Here is a 21,642-nt window from a genome sequence, read left to right as displayed (position 1 = left end):
TTGTGGGCTATACTCGGCCTTGTCTCAGGATGGTTAGTTGGTGGTTGAAGATATCACCCTAGTGGTGTGGGGGCTGTGCATTGGCAAAGTTGGTGGGGTTATATCCTGCCTGTTTGGCCCTGTCCGGGGGAATCGTCGAACGGGGCCAGTGTCTCCCGACCCCTCCTGTCTCGGCCTCCAGTATTTATGCTGCAGTAGTTTGTGTCGGGGGCTAGGGTCAGTCTGTTATATCTGGATTATTTCTCCTATCTTATCCGGTGTCCTGTGTGAATTTAAGTATGCTCTCCAATTCTTTCTTTCTCTCTCTCTGAGGACCTGAGCCTATGAAAAGCCAACTGACATTTACTCCTAAGGTGCTGACCTGTTGCACCCTCGACAACCACTGTGATCATTATTATTTGACCCTGCTGGTCATCTATGTACATTTGATCATCTTGGCCATGTTCTGTTATAGCCTGGTTCCTCTCTAGGTTTCTGGCCTTTCTAGGGAGTTTTTCCTAGCCACCATGCTTCTACACCTGCATTGCTTGCTGTTTGGGGTTTTAGGCTGGGTTTCTGTATAGCACTGAGATATCAGCTGATGTAAGAAGGGCTTTATAAATAAATGTGATTTTTACACCATTATCCCAGAAACCCTAGACACACGGCAATTTGCATACCGCCCCAACAGATGATGCAATCTCTATTGCACTCCTCACTGCAGTTTCCCACCTGAGCTGACTCAGACCATGAGAAACAAACCAAGATTGAACTCTTTGGCCTGAATGTGATGATGTTTTTCAGAAGCATGGACTGGGAGATTAGTCCCGATTAAGGACAAAAATGAACAGAGCAAAGTACATAGAGATCCTTGATGAAAACCTGCTCCAGATGGGTTCGGACCTCGGAAGGTGAACCTTCGCCCCAGTCTAACAGGACAAAAACAGGTTTTTAGAACAGGACAATGACCCTAAGCACACAGCCAAGACAACACAAGAGTGGCTTCGGGACAAGTCTCTGAATGTCCTTGAGTTGTCCAGCCAGAGCCCGGACTTGAACCTAATCAAATATCTCTGGAAAGACCTGAAAATTGCTGTGCAGCAATGCTCCCCATCCAACCTGCCATAGATTGACAGAATCTGCAGAGAAAAATGGGAGAAACTCCACAAATACAGGTGTGCCAAGCCTGTAGCGGCATACCCAAGAAGGCTAGAGGCTGTAATCACTGCCAAAGGTGCTTCCACAAATTACTGAGTAAAGGTTCTGAATTACTTTCCAAATGCACCATTTCTCTCTCCTTTCTCCCAATGTGTGCGTGCAGTTGTTCACTTCCCTGATTTGAAAAGGAAATTACTGGTATACTAGCCCATGCCCCCACCAATTCAATGGGGGCACAACCCTATACCGCCTAGAGCTTAGGCACTTCTGAAGGTTGCGGATGGGTGCAATTTATGTTTCTCTTAGACCTAGGGGGTAGGTAGAGAGTTGTTTCTGGACAGGGTCATAGTCTTCTTCTTGGGTAGACTCCGTAATATGACAGAGGTAGTGTTTCCTAAACCTCTCCCAGCTATTCCCCTTATCTGGTCTATTCCAGTACTAGCTGACCAGATTCAACAAATCAAGGGCTTGATGATTAGTGAGCTACTGGAATTGATCAAAGTGTTAGGTAGATAAAATAGCCTAAGTGAAATGTTTGAAAGTAGGCCTACTCGATGTTGGGTTTGGGAAACCCTGCCATGAGGCACAATGACATTTTACATTTGTAACTAAACTCCCATCAGGTGAGAATTAAACGTAGATAATTTATTTACACAACTCAAAGACAAAACCCACACTAAGGCTATGGTTGATTACCACTGGAGGATTAAGTAGAGCCGTTAGTTAAATTAGGACAGTTGTGAAACATAACTACGGTCATCCTCATATTTAACCAGGTAGGCTAGTTGAGAACAAGTTCTCATTCGCAACTGCGACCTGGCCAAGATAAAGCATAGCAGTGTGAGCAGACAACAACACAGAGTTACACATAGAGTAAACAATAAACAAGTCAATAACATAGTAGGAAAAAAATAATCTATATACATTGTGTGCAAAAGGCATGAGGTAGGCAATAAATAGGCCATAGGAGCAGATTAACACTGGAGTGATAAATGATCAGATGAACATGTGCAGGTAGAGATACTGGTGTGCAAAAGAGCAGAAAAGTAAATTTAAATTTACATTTAAGTCATTTAGCAGAAATGAATATAAACAGTATGGGGATGAGGTAGGTAAATTGGGTCGGCTATTTAACGATGGACTATGTACAGCAGCAGCGATCGGTTAGCTGCTCAGATAGCAGATGTTTAAAGTTGGTGAGGGAGATAAGTCTCCAACTTCAACGATTTTTGCAATTCGTTCCAGTCACAGGCAGCAGAGAACTGGAAGGAAAGGCGGCCAAATGAGGTGTTGGCTTTAGGGATGATCAGTGAGATACACCTGCTGGAGCGCGTGCTACGGGTGGGTGTTGCCATCGTGACCAGTGAACTGAGATAAGGCGGAGCTTTACCTAGCATGGACTTGTAGATGACCTGGAGCCAGTGGGCCTGGCGACGAATATGTAGCGAGGGCCAGCCGACTAGAGCATACAGGTCACAGTGGTGGGTGGTATAAGGTGCTTTAGTAACAAAGCGGATGGCACTGTGATAAACTGCATCCAGTTTGCTGAGTAGAGTATTGGAAGCCATTTTGTAGATGACGTCGCCAAAGTCGAGGATCGGTAGGATAGTCAGTTTTACTAGGGTAAGTTTGGCGGCGTGAGTGAAGGAGACTTTGTTGTGAAGGAGACTTTGTTGCGAAATAGAAAGCTGATTCTAGATTTGATTTTGGATTGGAGATGTTTGATATGAGTCTGGAAGGAGAGTTTACAGTCTAGCCAGACACCTAGATACTTATAGGTCGGAACCATCCAGGGTGGTGATGCTAGTCGGGCGTGCGGGTGCAGGCAGCGAACTGTTGAAAAGCATGCATTTGGTTTTACTCGCGTTTAAGAGCAGTTGGAGGCCACGGAAGGAGTGTTGTATGGCATTGAAGCTCGTTTGGAGGCTAGATAGCAGTGTCCAAGGAAGGGCCAGAAGTATACAGAATAGTGTTGTCTGCGTAGAGGTGGATCAGGGAATCGCCCGCAGCAAGAGCAACAGGTGGATTGCATACGGCTAATTATACTAACTAATGTCCCAGTAAGCAAAACCAATCTTAAATTTAGCCATTATCATACAGTGTGACTTCCTGCTTAGAGTTGAAACCTGCGAACAATTTCTCTTCACAATTTCTATTACTTTATTTAAAATCAGGGAGTCACCGTTAAGACCAGTGTGGCTTTTACAAGGGAGCCCTGCATATACAATTTCATAAAATACAGAAAGATGTCATCCAAATAAAATACACCATAATACATATTGCACAGACAAACATAAATATGCACAAAACAGTCAACTAAAAAACATTCTGTCCATTGCCAAACATGTGGAGCAAGAAAACCAAAGGCTGTGACTTGCATTGCGCAAGTGGTCATGTGACCACTTGCGCAATGTAGCCCCCTACGGGTATTCTTCAACATAAATGCGTAAAACTACGTCACAATGCCCGAGACATCTTGGGGAATACGTAGAATGCGTAAGCTGGTTCATAGCACATTCACAGCTCAATGAGGACTCATTGGCATGCAGCGCTTTCAAAATATGGGGCACTTCCGGATTGTTTTTTTCACAGGCTTTCGCCTGCAACATCAGTTCTGTTGTACTCGCATACAATATCTTTACAGTTTGGAAACTTTAGAGTGTTTTCTAGCCAAAGCTGTCAATTATATGCATATTCTAGCATCTCGTCCTGACAAAATATCCCGAAAGATGTACCTTTGACTATTAGATGTTCTTATAGGCACTATAGTATTGCCAGTGTAACAGTATAGCTAATAGTCAAAGGTATACAAATGGTATAGAGAGAAAAGGTCCTATAATAACAACAACCTAAAACTTCTTACCTGGGAATATTGAAGACTCATGTTAAAATGAACCACCAGCTTTCATACATGGCACATATTGCAAAATCACCTTTCTACACTTTGATTTTGCATTATTTAAACAAAATTGAACATGTTTCATTATTTAGTTGAGGCTAAATTGATGTTATGTATTATATTAAGTTAAAAAATTAAAGTGGTCATTCAGTATTGTAGTAATTGTCATTATTACAAATAAATAAATAAATATAATCGGCATCGGCTTTTTTTGGTCCTCCAATAATCGCTATTGGCGTTGAAAAATCATAATCGATCGACCTCTAATATTTATGGTAATCCCCTATCCCCACATTTTGACGTTTACGCTGCACCCGATCCTATAGCTGTACAGCAAATTAAAGATATTTTCGCTAGCTCACCCGACATAAGTTGACAGTTTGCCGGTCCAATCAGAGTGTGCGTTTCACTAGCCAATCTGTTGCACTTGTTTTTTCAAAGGTGATACTCCGGCTACGTGTAGAGTAATCAAAAAGACTGCCACAAAATGAGTGACAAAACATTACAAATCCTGGACAGATAATTTCAATTCGTCAGTCTCAATTCAAAGTCGAGTCTCCAAGTCAAGTAATTTTCTATCAAGTCGGGTGTCAACTCATACAAGTCCAAGTCATGTGACTTCAATCCACAAATCTGCCTCTTAGTCATGATGAGGCTTATATGTATGCATTTTCACATCTGACAATGATAACTGGACAATGGTCACTAAAATCCAGTGGGAAAACCCCATTAGCAACATATTTATCTTGAGTACTTCTCAAAATAAGCCGAGTCAGGTTTAGCATAGAGGAATTTTTTAAAATTCCGCCATAGGCCTCCCGAGTGGCACAGCGGTCTAAGACATCGCAGTGCTTGAAGCGTCACTACAGACCCAGGTTCGATCCCAGGCTGTGTTACAGCCAGCCATGACTGGGAGAACCATGAGGCCGCACCCAATTAGCCCAGCGTCGTCCAGGTTAGGGGAGGGTTTGGCTGGGACTTCCTTGTCCCATCGCTCTCTAGCGACTCGTGGCGGGCCAGGCGCCTGCAAACTGACTCTCGGTCGCCAATTGGACGGTGTTTCGTCCGACACATTGGTGCGGCTGGCTTCCAGGTTAAGCGAGCAGTGTCAAGAAGCAGTGCGGCTTGGCAGGGTCGTGTTTCGGAGGACGCATGGCTCTCGACCTTCACCTCTCCCGAGTCCGTAGGGGAGTTGCAGCGATGGAACAAGACTAACTACCAATTTGATGTCACGAAATTGGAGAGGAAAAGGGGTAAAAAAGTACAATGTTTTTTTTTATTAAATACAAAACCAGCCCCAAATTAGTTGTTCAGTTACCATACTTAAGATAGCAATTCAGATCCAGCAAATCCACAGATAATGCAATCTCAATCGCACTCCACACTGCCCTTTCCCACCTGAAAAAAGGACTAAACAACTCCCTCTAACTGGATTCTGGATTCCTGATGGGCCGCCCCAGGTGGTAAGGGTAGGCAACAACACATCCACCACGCTGATCCTCAACACTGGGGCCCCTGTGGTGCATGCTTTGTACTCTCCTGTACTCCCTGTTCACCCACAACTGCGTGGCCAAGCACGACTCCAATACCATCATTAAGTTTTGCTGACGACAACAGTGGTAGGCCTGATCACCGATAATGAGGAGACAGCCTATAGCAGACATGCACAATTGCCGGACCTTGGTCGGACCAAGTGAAGGTTCTACCTGGACCTCGACACATCTCATAAATAATTGTTAAATGAAATACTGATGAAGCAAAACCTTTTCTCAATGTGCACATACTGTGCTGGCTCAGCCCAGCTGGGAAGGTCCCAGACAGCGACCCATACTACTGTGTTGTCCAAGCGCGTGCGTTATTTAAATCACGTCACGAAACTCAACCAAAGCATGTTAGGAGACTGACGTCAGAGAGCAAGACAACGAGAGAAGCAAAAGCGAGAGGAGAAATTATAGAATGGCGTGCGCAAAAGTCAGGAAAGACGATACAGAAAAATCGAGCTTTCAAAGAGGAGTGGACAGACAAATTATGCCTTTATCCTTCCGTAAGCGAGTGTAAAACCACACTGCCTGATACAGTGCCTTGCGAAAGTATTCGGCCCCCTTGAACTTTGCGACCTTTTGCCACATTTCAGGCTTCAAACATAAAGATATAAAACTGTATTTTTTTGTGAAGAATCAACAACAAGTGGGACACAATCATGAAGTGGAACGACATTTATTGGATATTTCAAACTTTTTTAACATATCAAAAACTGAAAAATTGGGCGTGCAAAATTATTCAGCCCCTTTACATTTACATTTACATTTAAGTCATTTAGCAGACGCTCTTATCCAGAGCGACTTACTTTCAGTGCAGCAAACTCTCCAGAAGTTCAGTGAGGATCTCTGAATGATCCAATGTTGACCTAAATGACCAATGATGATAAATACAATCCACCTGTTTGTAATCAAGTCTCCGTATAAATGCACCTGCACTGTGATAAGTCTCAGAGGTCCGTTAAAAGCGCAGAGAGCAAGTGAGTGATAATGCCCAGCTTCTGGTGAGAGTTCACCACACAGAGAATGAATTCTGAAGACACCACTCGAGACACATACAAGAGGAAAGGACATATACATGGACATAAAGGAGATGCTGAGAAAGAGGATAGATCTAAAACAAGTGGTCTCGATCACCTCAGACGGCTGCCATGATAGGAAGAGAGAGGAGCTGTGGCACTGCTGAATGAGGACAACCCTGATCTCACAGCTTACTAATGCATCATTCATTAGTTTGTCCTGTGCGCCAATCTGTCAGAAGAGTATGCTGAAGTGATGAATACAATGAAACTCAAACTTCCTCAGGGCATCATCATCGCCTGCAGAGAGAATTCCTGAAAGAAGAGGCAAAAGACCTACTGCTGCACAACAACGTAAGATGGCTCAGTAAAGGCAGGGTGTTTGGAATGCTTTTGGTCCATTTAAACCTCTTAGGGCTAGGGGGGCAGTGTTCGGAAGTTCGGATAAATGACGTGCCCAAAGTAAACTGCCTGTTACTCAGGCCCAGAAGCTAGGAAATGCATATAATAGGTAGCATGGGTAGCAAATAGTTTCTAAAACTGTAACAGAAATTATATTGCATGCTGAGGAAAATCCACCCAAAATACCAAGACAATCGTGAAGAGGGCACAACAAAACCTTTTCCCCCTCAGGAGACTCAAAAGAATTGGCATGGGTCCCCAGATCCTCAAAAAGTTCTACAACTGAACCATCGAGAGCATCACCCCCTGGTATGGCAGCTGCTCGGCATCTGACCGTAAGGCGCTACAGAGGATAGTGCGTACAGCCTAGTACTTCACTGGGGCCAAGCTTTCTGACATCCAGGACCCATATACTAGGCAGTGTCAGAGGAAGGAACCAAAAAGAAGGTCAAAGACTCCAGTCAACCAAGTCATAGACAGTTCTCTCTGCTACAGCACGGCAAGCGGTACCAGAGCATTAAGTCTAGGACCAAAAAGCTCCTTAACAGCTTCTACCCCCAAGCCAAAAGACTGCTGAACAATTAATCAAAATGGCCACCCAGACTATTTACATTGAACCCCCCATCGTTTTTACACTGCTGCTACTCCCTGTTTATTATCTATGCAGACACTTTACAAATTACCTCGTACTGCCGCACATCGACTCAGTACCGGTACCCCCTGTATATAGCCATGTCATTGTTATTCAATTTTCTTGAGTTACTTTTTGATTTAAAAAAAAATTAGTCACTATTTTAACTCTTATTTCTTGATCTGCATTGTTCGTTAAGGTCTAAGGTCTAAGCATTTCACAGTAAGGTCTACACCTTGTATTCGGTGCATGTGACAAATAAAATGTGATTTGAGATACATTAAGAGCATGAGGGAGGACGATACACTCCTACTCGTGTCATCTGGTTATAATGACCATGGCCCACATTAAGAACGAGACAATCAAACGCCTTAGGGACAGAGGTAATAAGAGATGGAAACAATTAAAATTGTACATTGTATACACCCCCACTTGTTGCAAAGGGTCGAAAACTCTCCGGTAAATTTTCCATGGGAAGTTAAGTGCGGGAATTCTGCTTAAATGTTTTTATTTAAATTTTATGTAACTTATAACAGTGAATCTTCTAGGGCTTGTGGAATATTTTGGTCAAACTATCCCCAATTGCAACCCTCTGCATGCACAGTGCAATCTTCCATCACATGTGCAGTGCACTCACCCATCACATGTAGGGATGCACAATATATCAGTAAACATATCAGAATCGGCCGATATTAGCTAAAAATGTCAATATCGGTATCGGCCTGATGTCTTGTTTAACAGCGATGTTAAAAACCGATGTCAAAGCTACTGTGCATACCTATATAACGTAGGGAGAAGACGTAATGACGGCAAGTAAGATTTTGCTCTACACGTGCAACACAGCATTCCTCCCACAAAATCTTTGATCGAGCAGTCATTTGAAAGAGTAAGAAAATTTCAGCGAGACAACGCAACGGCAAAATCCATTAAAGCCAAAATAATGGATTTCATTGCCCTTGACAATCAACCGTTCTCTGTCATGGGTGATGTTGGCTTTCGCTGACTGGTCGAGCACCGGTACACACTACCAAGTGCACTATTTTTTCAGATGTTGCCCTACCGGAGTTACACACCAATAGCGTCACTGCTATTAGCTTCACGGCATCCATACTATGGAACGCTGTTTGGGTCTTTGCGTGTCAAAAAAAAGACACAGTAGCACCGTCAAAGCTGTACACAAAAAGTCTGCAAACAATCAAACACCGGCCACGAACGATGTGTTTACAATACCACGTTGGTAATAAAGCTTAAATTTGTTCGACCGCAACTTCTAGGGTAGCTAGCTTTAGTTTGGTACCTAGCTAGCACCAATACAACCAGCCTGAAAACAGTCATTTTCATTATTCTTAGCAATGATTTAGGAATCCTTTCAAGTATTAGCTAGGTTGCCACTTGTTCACCTATTGAAATTGAACTTCAGTTCATGACAATAGGTAGCTTGCCAGCTACTTAACCCCGTTGCCCAAAATTATTATAAGCAGCCAGCTAGTTTCACTGGCTATTGAGGCTCGACCGGACAGGTTACATATTGTGAAGCTAGCCACAATAAATGGCATTTGCAGTTTGCCTTCAAAATAAAAGTGTCATTGACAGTGATGCAAATTAATACGAAAAGTAGAATTATGCCATACTTTTATTTTTAAGGCTAACCACAAAGTCTACTATTGTGGCTAGCTTCACAGATGGGTCCGACAACCATTAATCAAATAAGAACTATCTTGTAAATTAGGGTTATTTTAGATGACACCTAGCTTGCTATATTGTTAGCTAGCTAACAAAGGCAAACAACAATCTGTTTCAGTAGCTATGTTTTTGGGGAAGAACTACATTGTTTGCATTCATGAGCAAGCTAGCTTTTATATTTTATGACCAGCACTGTAGGTGTGCGAGACAACTTTACCAGCATCATAGCATGGGTATCGACAAATCGTTGTGACATATGAAATACGAGTGAGTGTAATCAATGTGTAATAACTACGTTATAAAATGTATTGGATGTGAAGTCATATTCAGGTCCTGATTGGTGGAAGTGTTATTTGACGTGTATGTTTTTTTGACACGCAAAGACCTAAACGGCATTCTATAGCAATCCTGGCTGAGAATGAAACGACTACAACCAAACAGCAGAGCAAGTCAGTGAAAGAAATAGGTTTTGATTATGTTTTACTGGTAATGGGGACATACGTAAATGCCAAAAAAATAAATTTTTGGTCAGTGTGGGTGTGTGACCTTTATTTCACTAAGCAGGTCAGTTAAGAACAAATTCTTATTTACTATCACACCCCGGACACCGCTGGGCCAATTGTGCTCCCCCCTATGGGATTCCCAATCACGGCCGGATGTGAGATAGCCTGGATTCGAACCAGGGACTGTAGTGACACCTCTTACACGGAGATGTAGTGCCTTAGATCGCTGCGTCCATGTGTGTGTGTGTTAACTATTTAACTGTCCCAGAATGCTTAAAAAGGCTGCAAAAAAATATATTTTTCACATTTAAATTCGGCATGTTTTTTTTTTTTTGGCAAGGAAAATATTGGATATCGGTATCAGCCAAAAATGTCATATCAGTGCATCACTAGTCACACGCACAGCTAATTCTCAAGATCTTGCACACTAATGAGACGCTATTGAGCTCATACTACTACACTGTCTGATCCAATGACTACATGCTTTCTGGTTTTGATTACAATACTGGGTGAGGTGAAGGGTGAGGTGAATATATTTTATATGACAAACATGATTTTTTTGTTAACTAGTAAATAGTAGCCTACAGCAAAGTGTGTTTAAATATTTATTTTTTTAACTTGTTAACAATTTCTACTAGTTCGAGTCTGCTAACTGAGGAGTGTTGATTCACCTGTTTCCATACATTTCCTTTTAAAACATTTATCGTTACAAAGGAGTTGTTTAACCTCATTTAATAAAGTTCAATTCTATTGGAAGGATTTAACAATTTGCAATGATGTCTACTTATAAGGTAAACAGTTTGTTTCATATTTACCATAGCATATGGAAACAATCAAACGCAAAAAAACATCTACATTTAAATGGGTATTAATAATATGTTCCTGTTAATTCCCACGGGAAAGTTTCCACCTCTGAATATTCCCCAAAATGTGCAACCCTAACCCCCACCAATTCTGTCCGATCTGTAAACATTAAAACTAGACAAAGACCAGCACAAAATGATTCAACCAAGTTTCAGAAATTACCAGAATGTCCACATTAGATTGAGTAGCCAGATTATTATTATTTTTTAAATCTATATTTTAAATCAAACTTCTGGTATTTACATGAACTAATTCAAAACCACAGCTGCAGGATTTAAAGGTCAGATGGAGTCTCTAATACAAACATGCTATGATCAGTTGGCTATCCCTTGTTTTAAAATACCATAGGATTGGTATAGGTACAAGATTGTCTTGAACTGAAGGATTGTATCTATGCCTCGAGCGAGGATTTGGGTTAAAAATAGTCAATAAGGGTTCCCTTTTGAGGGACTGCAGTATGATAAATCAGTATTGTTATGGTAGGGATTACCTGAGTGGGACTTGGAGTGATTAGTCAAGGTCTTTACGTATCCTTGAAATGTGAGGACAGGGTCCAGGCACCAAGATCATTTGGATAGACCCCATCCTCTCTGTAGAGCATATTCTGTTTCCGAAAGGTGTTAAAGTAATGCAGAAAAGTAACTCCAGAGTCGTAAGCCAGTCATGTGGTACCAGCAACCTACTGAATCTTTCCATGCCCTGATTTAGTGATGGCACTGGGCCTGAAAAGATTGGACGCTTGTACGTGTCTTTCAGAGTTCCTATTAGTTAGGAAAATCCGGTTTCAGACATTCCGAGCTAGCCACCCTAATGTCATTAAATCCCACAAACTACGACAGTGACAGACCCCTTGCTCTGGTGTAAAACGGCACAAAGCACCCATGTAAAATGTCCTGTACCCGAGCCCCAGGATTTCCCCCCCGGGAACCCGAGATGTTTCTCACTATAGAGCTGCCGATTATAAAATCCATTGTGGCTGACCGAGGAGTCGGTACATCAGACCATTGAGATCCGGCGATCTGAGCCCGAATCTCCCTGGGAAGGAATCCAGATAGGGGACGATAGCACTGGAACCTCCGAAGCCAGTAGGGCAAAGATGTTCGACAACTGGATTTGGGTCGGTCTTCCCAAAGCCCAAGAAGCCCCACAGCCTGCTTCCCTCCAATTGGCCTATGCAGAAGGAATGCTGACAGTATCATCCGCTAAAGCAACCAGAAGTGACAGTACTGCTGCATTTTCATAGAGAGTGGGAGACTTCTTTGGGGAGGGGCCCCTTGAAGGCATTAGCCATTCAGTCAATGAGTTGATTGATATTCACAACACATCAGAACGACATCCAGCCTGAGATGTAGAGAAGGAGAAGGCATGCGGGGGTGCTTTCCACAGTATATTGTGCAAGTTCTTAATCTGTTTGCGAAGAGTACCCACTTCTTCTCCCTAGTCCTCCGCAAGCAAACAATTGTTGCATCGGAACGCTGGTTGGTCCACATCGTCCCAGACAAGACATTAGTAAATACAGCTCATGCCGTGCACAAAATGTTCCTCTCAACGGTGAAGCCTCCATGAGAAAACATAGCAACTCAATCTGTAGCAGAGATAAGGATTTGCAGGCAGAGTAAAAATTTTTTTTTTTTAAAAAGAGATGATAACTGATGTATTTCCCCAGACCTATACTCTAGCCTGTTAAAATGTAACTTTCTGCAACAAACTATTTGCTCTCAAATTTGTGCACTTGCTCTCATGCACTCGTAGGGGCGTCTGCCAGACGGAGCTGCAACTGAATCCTACATTGAGGCATGCATTGGCTGCATTTCAAACACTCAAAAGACACACCCTCTCCCCTCAGCCCTCAAATTAAGTTAACACTTTTGATGACATATCATGACGTATGATGAGTTGACACTTGCAGGGCAAGGGAAGAATGAATGAATTTTCAATGGACCACCCATGCCCAGAAATGTGTCACCATTTCGTCCCACGGTTGTTTCAGTCATGATGGTACAACCGGTAGCTGTTGTGTGTGTGCGCTTTATATGCACAACAGTCAATTATGACTGCATTTCAAATCTTTGCTAGAAGACAATTCATCCTCTGACATCTAAATGCTAGCCATCTGACGAAATCAGGTAAATGAAAAATTACAAATATAAGTGTGATGTTGGGGAAAGCTAACCAAACAAAAACATCCTTACTTTTACGATGTGTTTAACGTCATGTGCATCAGTAGCACAACTTCTAATCGACTTACAAGTGTATGTAAAAACAAATGCGTTTTGGCTGACATTTCTAGTGGATGTACAACCATCGCAAATTGAATTATGGGGCGTTTTAGGTAGAGGTCGACAGATTATGATTTTTCAACGCCGATACCGATTATTGGAGGACAAAAAAAAAACAGATACCGATTAAATCGGCCGTTTTTTAAAATGTATTTGTAATAATGACAATTACAACAATACTGAATGAACACTTATTTTAACTTAATATAATACATCAATAAAATCAATTTAGCCTCAAATAAATAATGAAACATTGCCAGTGTATAGCTTCCGTCCCTCTCCTCGCCCCTACCTGGACTCGAAACAGGAACACATCGACAACAGCCACCCTCGAAGCAGCGTTACCCATGCAGAGCAAGGGGAATATCTACTCCAAGTCTCAGAGCGAGTTACGTTAGCCATTTAGCTAGCCATTTCACATCGGTTACACCAGCCTAATCTTGGAAGTTGATATGACTTCAAGCCTAAACAGCTGCTGGCAAACGCACAAAAATGCTGTTTGAATGAATGCTTACGAGCCTGCTGCTGCCTACCATCGCTCAGTCAGACTGCTCTATCAAATCATAAATTATAACATGATAACACACAGAAATAGGAGCCATAGGTCATTAATATGACCGAATCCGGAAACTGTCATCACGAAAACAAGACTTGTATTCTTTCAGTGAAATACAGAACCGTTACGTATTTTATCTAACGGGTGGCATCCATAAGTCTAAATATTCCTGTTACATTGCACAACCTTCAATGTTATGTCATAATTACGTAAAATTCTGGCAAACTAGGGGGCCCAAGCTGTTGCATATACACTGACTGCGTGCAATGACCGCAAGAGAAGTGACACAATTTCACCTGGTTAATATTGCCTGCTAACCTGGATTTCTTTTAGCCCAAATATGCAGGTTTAAAAATATATACTTCTGTGTATTGGTTTTATTATGATTAATTGATTGATTGTTTTTTATAAGATAAGTTTAATGAGAGCTAGCAACTTACCTTGGCTTACTGCATTTCCGTAACAGGCAGGCTCCTCGTGGAGTGCAATGTAATCCGGTGGTTAGAGCGTTTGACTAGTTAACTGTAAGGTTGCAAGATTGAATCCCCCGAGCTGACAAGGTAAAAATCTGTCGTTCTGCCCCTGAACGAGGCAGTTAACCCACCATTCCTAGGCCATCATTGAAAATAAGAATGTGTTTTAACTGACATGCCTAGTTAAATAAAGTTGCAAAAATAAAACTAATTGGCAAAATTGGTGTCCAAAAATACCGATTTCTGGTTGTTATGAAATCGGCCCGAATTAAAATCGGCCGACCTCTAGTTTTAGGCCCCAGAGTGAACAGAATTGAAAATTGGAAAACAGAGGGGCTTACGTTGCCAACTTCCCTTGCTTGGCTAATTGTTTGGACCGATGGCAAAGATGATCGTATCAGTGATGATCAGCCAATGGACATAAATCTTATCTTATACAACAAGTTGGAAATCACTAATTCAACAATGAGTAGTCTGGAAGGAATCAGTGGCTACCTGCAATCATTGCAAAGCAATCACTAAGCCTGGTATTCAGGGGAGTGGGTGTATGGTCCAAGTCCCGTTAGAAGGGTCTCTTTTCCAAGCTTAAAGGGATAAACATTCAACATTGGCCATGCTGTCGATCCAGGATGACGTCTGCTGCATTCAAAACAGAAAACGCGGAACTGGGAAATCTCAGACTTCAGTGAGTTCAAGACAACTGGGAACGAAAAAAAAGAACGAATTACGACTGAGAAAATACGTTTTGAACGGTCATCAAACTCGGAATGCAAGTCGGGTCTCTTTCTAGAATCAAATCATATTTGTCACATACACATGGTTAGCAGATGTTAATGCGAGTGTAGCGAAATGCTTGTGCTTCGAGTTCCGACAATGCAGTAATAACCAACGAGTAATCTAACCTAACAATTTCACAACAACTACCTTATACACACAAGCATAAAGGGATAAAGAATATGTACATAAAGATATGAATGAGTGATGGTACAGAACGGCATAGGCAAGATGCAGTAGATACATATCAGATATACATATGAGATGAGTAATGTAGGGTATGTGAACATTATATTAAGTGGCATTGTTTAAAGTGGCTCGTGATACATGCATTACATAAAGATGTCAAGATTCAGTAGATGGTATAGTGTACAGTATATACATATGAGATGAGTAATGTAGGGTATGTAAACATTATATTAAGTGGCATTGTTTAACCTCTTGCTCCTACCTGACACGCAGGTGTCCCATCTAGACATCTGGAAATGCAAATGCACTACGCTAAATGCTAATAGTACTAGTTAAAACTCAAACGTTCATTAAAATACACATGCAGGGTATTGAATTAAAGCTACACTCGTTGTGAATCCAGACAACAAGTCAGATTGTTAAAATGCTTTTCGGCGAAAGCATGAGAAGCTATTATCTGATAGCATGTAACACCCCAAAAGACCCGCAGGGGACGTAAACAAAATAATTAGCATAGTCGGCGCTACACAAAACGCACATATAAAATATAAAACATTCATTACCTTTGACCATCTTCTTTGTTGGCACTCCTAGATGTCCCATAATCACCATTGGGTCTTTTTTTCGATTAAATCGGTCCATATATAGCCTAGATATCGATCTATGAAGACTGTGTGATCAACGAAAAAAAATTGCGTTTTATAACGTAACGTCATTTTTTAAAATAAAAAAAAAGTTGACGATAAACTTTCACAAAACACTTCAAAATACTTTTGTAATGCAACTTTAGGTATTAGTAAACGTTAATAAGCGATCAAATTGATCACGAGGCGATGTATATTCTATAGCGGTACGTCTGGAAATAATGTCCGGGTAAATCTCAACCAAAATATCCGGTCGGAGACCTGAAGAAATGGGCTGTCTTCTTCATTTGACCAAGAAACAAAGCCTAGGCAAATGACAAGACTGTTGACATCGTGTGGAAGCTGTAGGTATTGCAACCTCGGCCGCATTTAATGTGGTTCGCCTTTATCAATCGGTTGAAGTGGCGCATGGATATATGTTTCCGTTTTCAGTGATCAGATTTTCCTGCACTTTTCGATGAAACGCACGTTCTGTTATAGTCACAGCCGTGATTTAACCAGTTTTATAAACGTCTGAGTGTTTTCTATCCACACATACTAATCATATGCATATACTATATTCCTGGCACGAGTAGCAGGGCGCTGAAATGTTGCGCAATTTTTAACAGAATGTTCGAAAAAGTAGAGGGTCGACTTAAGAGGTTAAAGTGGCTAGTGATACATTTTTTACATCCATTTTTCCATTATTAAAGTGGCTGGAGCCACTCAATGTTGGTGATGCCTGTGTAACAGTCTGATGGCCTTGAGATAGAATCCGTTTTTCAGTCTCTCGGTCCCCGATTTGATGCACCTGTACTGACCTCACCTTCTGGATGATAGCGCGGTGAACAGGCAGTGGCCAGGCAGTGGCTCGGGTGGTTGTTGTCCTTGATGATCTTTATGGCCTTCTTGTGACATCGGGTGGTGTAGGTGTCCTGGAGGGCAGGTAGTTTGCCCCGGTGATGCATTGTGCAGACCTCACTACCTTCTGGAGAGCCTTACGGTTGTGGGTGGAGCAGTTGCCGTACCAGGCAGTGATACAGCCCGACAGGATGCTCTCAATTGTGCATCCGCAAAAGTTTGTGAGTGCTTTTGGTGACAAGCCGAATCTTAATCAGACTCCTGAGGTTGAAGAGGCGCTGCTGCACCTTCTTCACCGCGCTGTCTGCGTGGGTGGACCAATTCAGTTTGTCAGTGATGTGTACGCAGAGGAACTTAAAACTTACTACCCTCTCCACTACTGTCCCGTCGATGTGGATAGGGGTAATCTCCTTTGTTTTGTTGACGTTGAGTGTGAGGTTATTTTCCTGTCACCACACTCCGAGGGCCGAAACCTCCTTGAGCTTGATGATGAGTTTGGAGGGTACTATGGTGTTAAATGCTGAGCTGTAGTCGATGAACAGCATTCTCACATAGGTATTCCTCTTGTCCAGATGGGTTAGGGCAGTGTGCAGTGTGGTTGCGATTGCGTCATCTGTGGACCTATTGGGGCAGTAAGCAAATTGGAGTGGGTCTAGGGTGTCAGGTAGAGTGAAGGTGAGATGGTCCTTGACTAGTCTCTCAAAGCACTTCATGATGACGGAAGTGAGTGCTACGGGGCGGTAGTCGTTTAGCTCAGTTGCCTTAGCTTTCTTGGGAACAGGAACAATGGTGGCCCTCTTGAAGCATGTGGGAACAGCAGACTGGGATAAGGATTGATTGAATGTCAGTAAACACACCAGGCAGCTAGTCTGTGCATGCTCTGAGGACGCGGCTGGGGATGCCGCCTGGGCCTGCAGCCTTGAGAGGGTTAACACATTTAAATGTTTTATTCACGTTGCCTGCAGTGAAGGAGAGCCCGCAGGTTTTGGTAGCGGGCCGTGTCAGTGGCACTGTATTATCCTCAAAGCGAGCAAATAAGAAAAACAGCCCCGTCCCCGTCCTCAGACACGAGAGGTATGTACCTCTCGTGTCTGAGCCGTTGAATTGTGACTCTACTCTGTCTCTATACTGACGCGTGGCTTGTTTGATTGCCTTGCAGAGGGAATAGCTACACTGTTTGTATTCGTTGTGGTTCGCGCTTTCAGTTTCACGCAAATGCTGCCATCAATCCACGGTTTCTGGTTTGGGAATGTTTTAATAGTTGCTGTGGGTACGACATCGCCGATGCACTTGCCAATTAACTCGCTCACCGAATCAGCGTATTCGTCAATGTTGTTGTTTGACGCAATGCGGAACATATCCCAATCCACGTGATCGAAGCAATCTTGAAAGTGGAATCAGATTGGTCGGACCAGCGTTGAACAGACCTGAGCGCAGGAGCTTCCTGTTCTAGTCTCTGTCTATAGGCTGGGAGCAACAAAATGGAGTCGTGGTCAGCTTTTCCAAAAGGAGGGCGGGGGAGGGCCTTATAAGCGTTGCAGAAGTTAGAATAACAATGATCCAGGGAATATATGCGGCTGTGATTATAATCGAAGAGAATTCCCTTGGTAGATAATGCAGTCGACATTTGATTGAGGAATTCTAAGTAAGGTGAACAGAAGCACTTGAGTTCCTGTATGTTGTTATGATCACACCCCGTCTCGTTAATCATAAGGCATACCCCCCGTCCCTCTTCATACCAGAAAGAAGCTTGTTTCTGCTGGCGCGATGCGTGAAGAATCCAGCTGGCTGTACCGACTCCGATAGCGTGTCTCGAGTGAGCCATGTTTCCGTGAAGCAAAGAACGTTAGTCTTATGTCTCTCTGGAATGCTACCCTTGCTTGGATTTCATCAACCTTATTGTCAAGAGACTGGTCATTGGCGAGTAGTATGCTAGGGTGCGGTGAGCGATGTGCCTGTCCCCGGAGCCTGACCAGAAGACTGCTTTGTCCGCCCCTTTTACGGCGCTGTTGTTTTGGTTCGCCGGCTGGGATCCGATCCATTGTCCTGGGTGGTGGGCAAAAACACAGGATCCGCTTCTGGAAAGTCGTATTCCTGGTCGTAATGATGGTGAGTTGACGTTGCTCTTATATCCAGTAGTACCTCCCAACTGTATGTAATAAAACCTAAGATTACCTGGGGTTCCAATGTAAGAAATAACACGTAAATAAACTAAATACGGCATAGTTTCCTAGGAACGAAGCGAGGCGGCCATCTCTGTCAGAAGTAATGCTCTAGAGCTCCAACCTGAAGATGACTAACGTCATGATTCAACCTTGTGCTTCAAGTCAACTGGGAACACCATAAATCCAAACAACACCAGACTTTGATGACAGAATTTGCCCGCGAAGGACCACTGTGCCATCTTCCTGTTCAAGTGAGCACAGGGCAACAAATTGAGTCCAAAAATGTGTGTATGTATACTATGGCTAAGAAAGTAATACTAAGTGTATGTTGTGTAGTAAGCTGTTAGTAGCCCATATGCCTCCCTAATAATTTGGTATATTAACCACCTCTTAATTTCACCTACTGTTCAGACTTGGTGGTGCACATGTAGCCTATAGCCTGTTTTAGAGAAAAGTAATCATCAAATATTCTAAGCGATTTCATTGTCTGCTTATATACCCCCTATTTATCCTGCGATTCTGACTTGGTGTACAGGGAGAACACTAAGAACAGCACATGTTCTGAATTCTAACGCTGTACATTTCAAAAGTGCAGAACAAATAGTTGACTACATCTGTTCTAGTTCGCTCATTAATGTCTTAAATTGCAATTACGGAGTGCCTCTTATCCACTCGTTGTCCCTTTATCCCATGGTTTGTACATCTCAGTTGTCAGTAGAAACCACATCTGGTTAAGCAAATCAGCCATATTAGCTATGTTTTTTTAAAGGCTGAATGAACTGTATCGCTGACAGACAAGGCTCCGCTAATAGCCAGGTATAGCAGTGGTAAGGTGTTGGGACAGCTTTCTGTGCAATTAATGCATTGTTTAGTGTTGTAGTGGCTTTGCTGGCATGCATTGAAAAAAATAATGTGTACCCCACCAAGATTTACATTCTAAATTCATCACTGTGTATAAGACGAAAATACACCAGTTGAACGGGCACGACAAAAGATTTAGGTAACTTTGAACAGGGTATGGTAGTAGGTGCCAGGCGCACCGATTTGAGTGGGTCAAGAACTGCATCAATATGGTTTAGGTTTTTCACACTCAACACACTCCAGTGTGTATAAATTATGGTATTCCACCCAAAGGACATCCAGCCAACTAGGAGTCAACATGGGCCTGCATTTCAGTGGAACACTTGACGCCTTATTGAGTCCTCGCCCCAACAAATTGAGGTTGTTCTTAGGGCAAAAGGGGCTGCAAATCAATATAAGGAAGGTGTTCCTAATCTTTTGTACACTCAGTGTATATGGTCAGTGTCACCCAAGCACTGATAGTGCATTTCCAATGAGGATTTACCCCAGTGTTTTACACAAAAGCCTCAGACTTGTTTCCATCTACGCAGGTTGGCAGCCGTGTCTCACTAGGCCATGGCTCAGACGGATCTGCTCTGACATGGAGCCAAGGTTAGGCCACTGGTACTTTTCAGCTGTCATTTACATAAATGGCTGTGAACACATTTGATGGTTAACATCGTACAAAGCGTAGGTCTTGATCATGCAGAGGTTGTTAATTCTGCTCTTCACAAGTGCTCATGGTCAGTCCTCGTTATGGAAACAATTTACCTAGTATAACATCAAGGTGTAGACAACTAGTTTAACACTGGTAACAGCAGAAAAGCAGCCTGAAAGTATCTGCAATATTTGAGTTAAGCTGCATACTCAAAAACACAATTTTATAATGGCAGGGGTGTTTGATTTCCTTACATTAGCATCATTACATCAATAATGCCATACTTATATTAGTAACTAGGCATACCCTAGTTACCCTGTGTGGTGACAACAAAACGATGTTTCAGCTTTCCACATGCAGAAATACAATATAATTTGTCTAGAATCAGATGAGGTTGTTTACTGCCAAAATTAAATGGAATTTCCTACAATAGCCCACGTGTATCAGTATTTCCATCACACACGTACCTGCATGGGTTGCACAGTTCAACATGTACCCATGCCTATCTCCCAAACATTGAGGAAACGTGAAACTAGATCTAAGTAAATTGATTTAGCTATTCTCTGCTTAACAATACACAGAATTAGGAATTGAGTGCCGGTTAACGTTAACTATGCATGATATTCCCGGGACCACCCATACGTAGAATGTATGCACACATGACTGTAAGTCGCTTTGGATAAAAGCGTCAGCTAAATGGCATATATTATTATTATTATTATATCATGCATTTAATTACCTGGCTAGTTACGGATCACGTCAATGTGCCATCCGGGGGTGTATTCATTACGTCTTGCAATGGAAACAGTTTACCGTTAAAAGAACCAAACCGGCCAACTGAAGTTGAAACATGTTGAGTTGGAGTGAACGGTTTCAAACGTATTGCAACAGAACCGTCGTAATTAATATACCATACCCCTGGTAGGTTTGTATTGAATTGCTAATGTACTATCTCTAGCAACTACAATAACGTTAGACCGTACCCACTGCCACTGGGCACACGCTAGTTAAATCAACGTTTTTCCCCCACGTAATTTCATTGAAATTACGTTCAAACAACGTGGAATGTACGCTGAATTGACGTATGTGCTCAGTGGATAGAGGTGAAGCCCCAGCCATGTCGTGAGAAAGCAGAGAATGTCTGAAGAAGCATGCATTTAACTAACCACTCAATAAACAAAATAACTCGAAATGTTGGCATCCCTTGCAATGCTTAAAATGTGCTTGTGTTCGCTTGGCAATTGTCATCTACTGCCTCCGGGCAGGCTAGCTAACTAGCTACCACCATACAAACTACAATGGTTCTAACCTAGAACTCAATTCAGAACCGCACTCACCAGGCAATGCAGTTTTGCGTGCCGCCGTCCGGACTCCTGTTGTTGTCCACGGTCCCACGATGCTTTAAGTAACTACCTAGCTAGACATTTCCGTGAACACAACAACCATATTGATAATTTTATCGTTTTTCAGAAATGTCTTTTTTTCTTGTTTTTCTCTTTATCGAATCACACAATGTGCCCGAACCCCGGGAACATTTATGACTCTATG

At 42.5% G+C, this 21,642-nt stretch overlaps 1 protein-coding gene across 2 annotated transcripts in view; it reads right to left on the bottom strand.

The window, feature by feature from the left end:
* Window positions 1–21,642, bottom strand: part of LOC118380325 (uncharacterized) — a 38,172-nt gene extending 16,530 nt beyond the window's left edge. For both annotated transcript variants that reach the window (XM_035767316.2, XM_035767317.2), the window contains exon 1: window positions 21,432–21,642. The gene's annotated coding sequence lies outside the window, so the exon portion shown is untranslated. The remainder of the gene's footprint in view (window positions 1–21,431) is intronic.

The sequence above is a fragment of the Oncorhynchus keta genome, chromosome 31, assembly GCF_023373465.1.
Source record: "Oncorhynchus keta strain PuntledgeMale-10-30-2019 chromosome 31, Oket_V2, whole genome shotgun sequence".
Lineage (NCBI taxonomy): Eukaryota > Metazoa > Chordata > Actinopteri > Salmoniformes > Salmonidae > Oncorhynchus > Oncorhynchus keta.
Note: the sequence above shows the minus strand (reverse complement) of the source record. Positions and strands in the feature narration are given on the sequence as shown.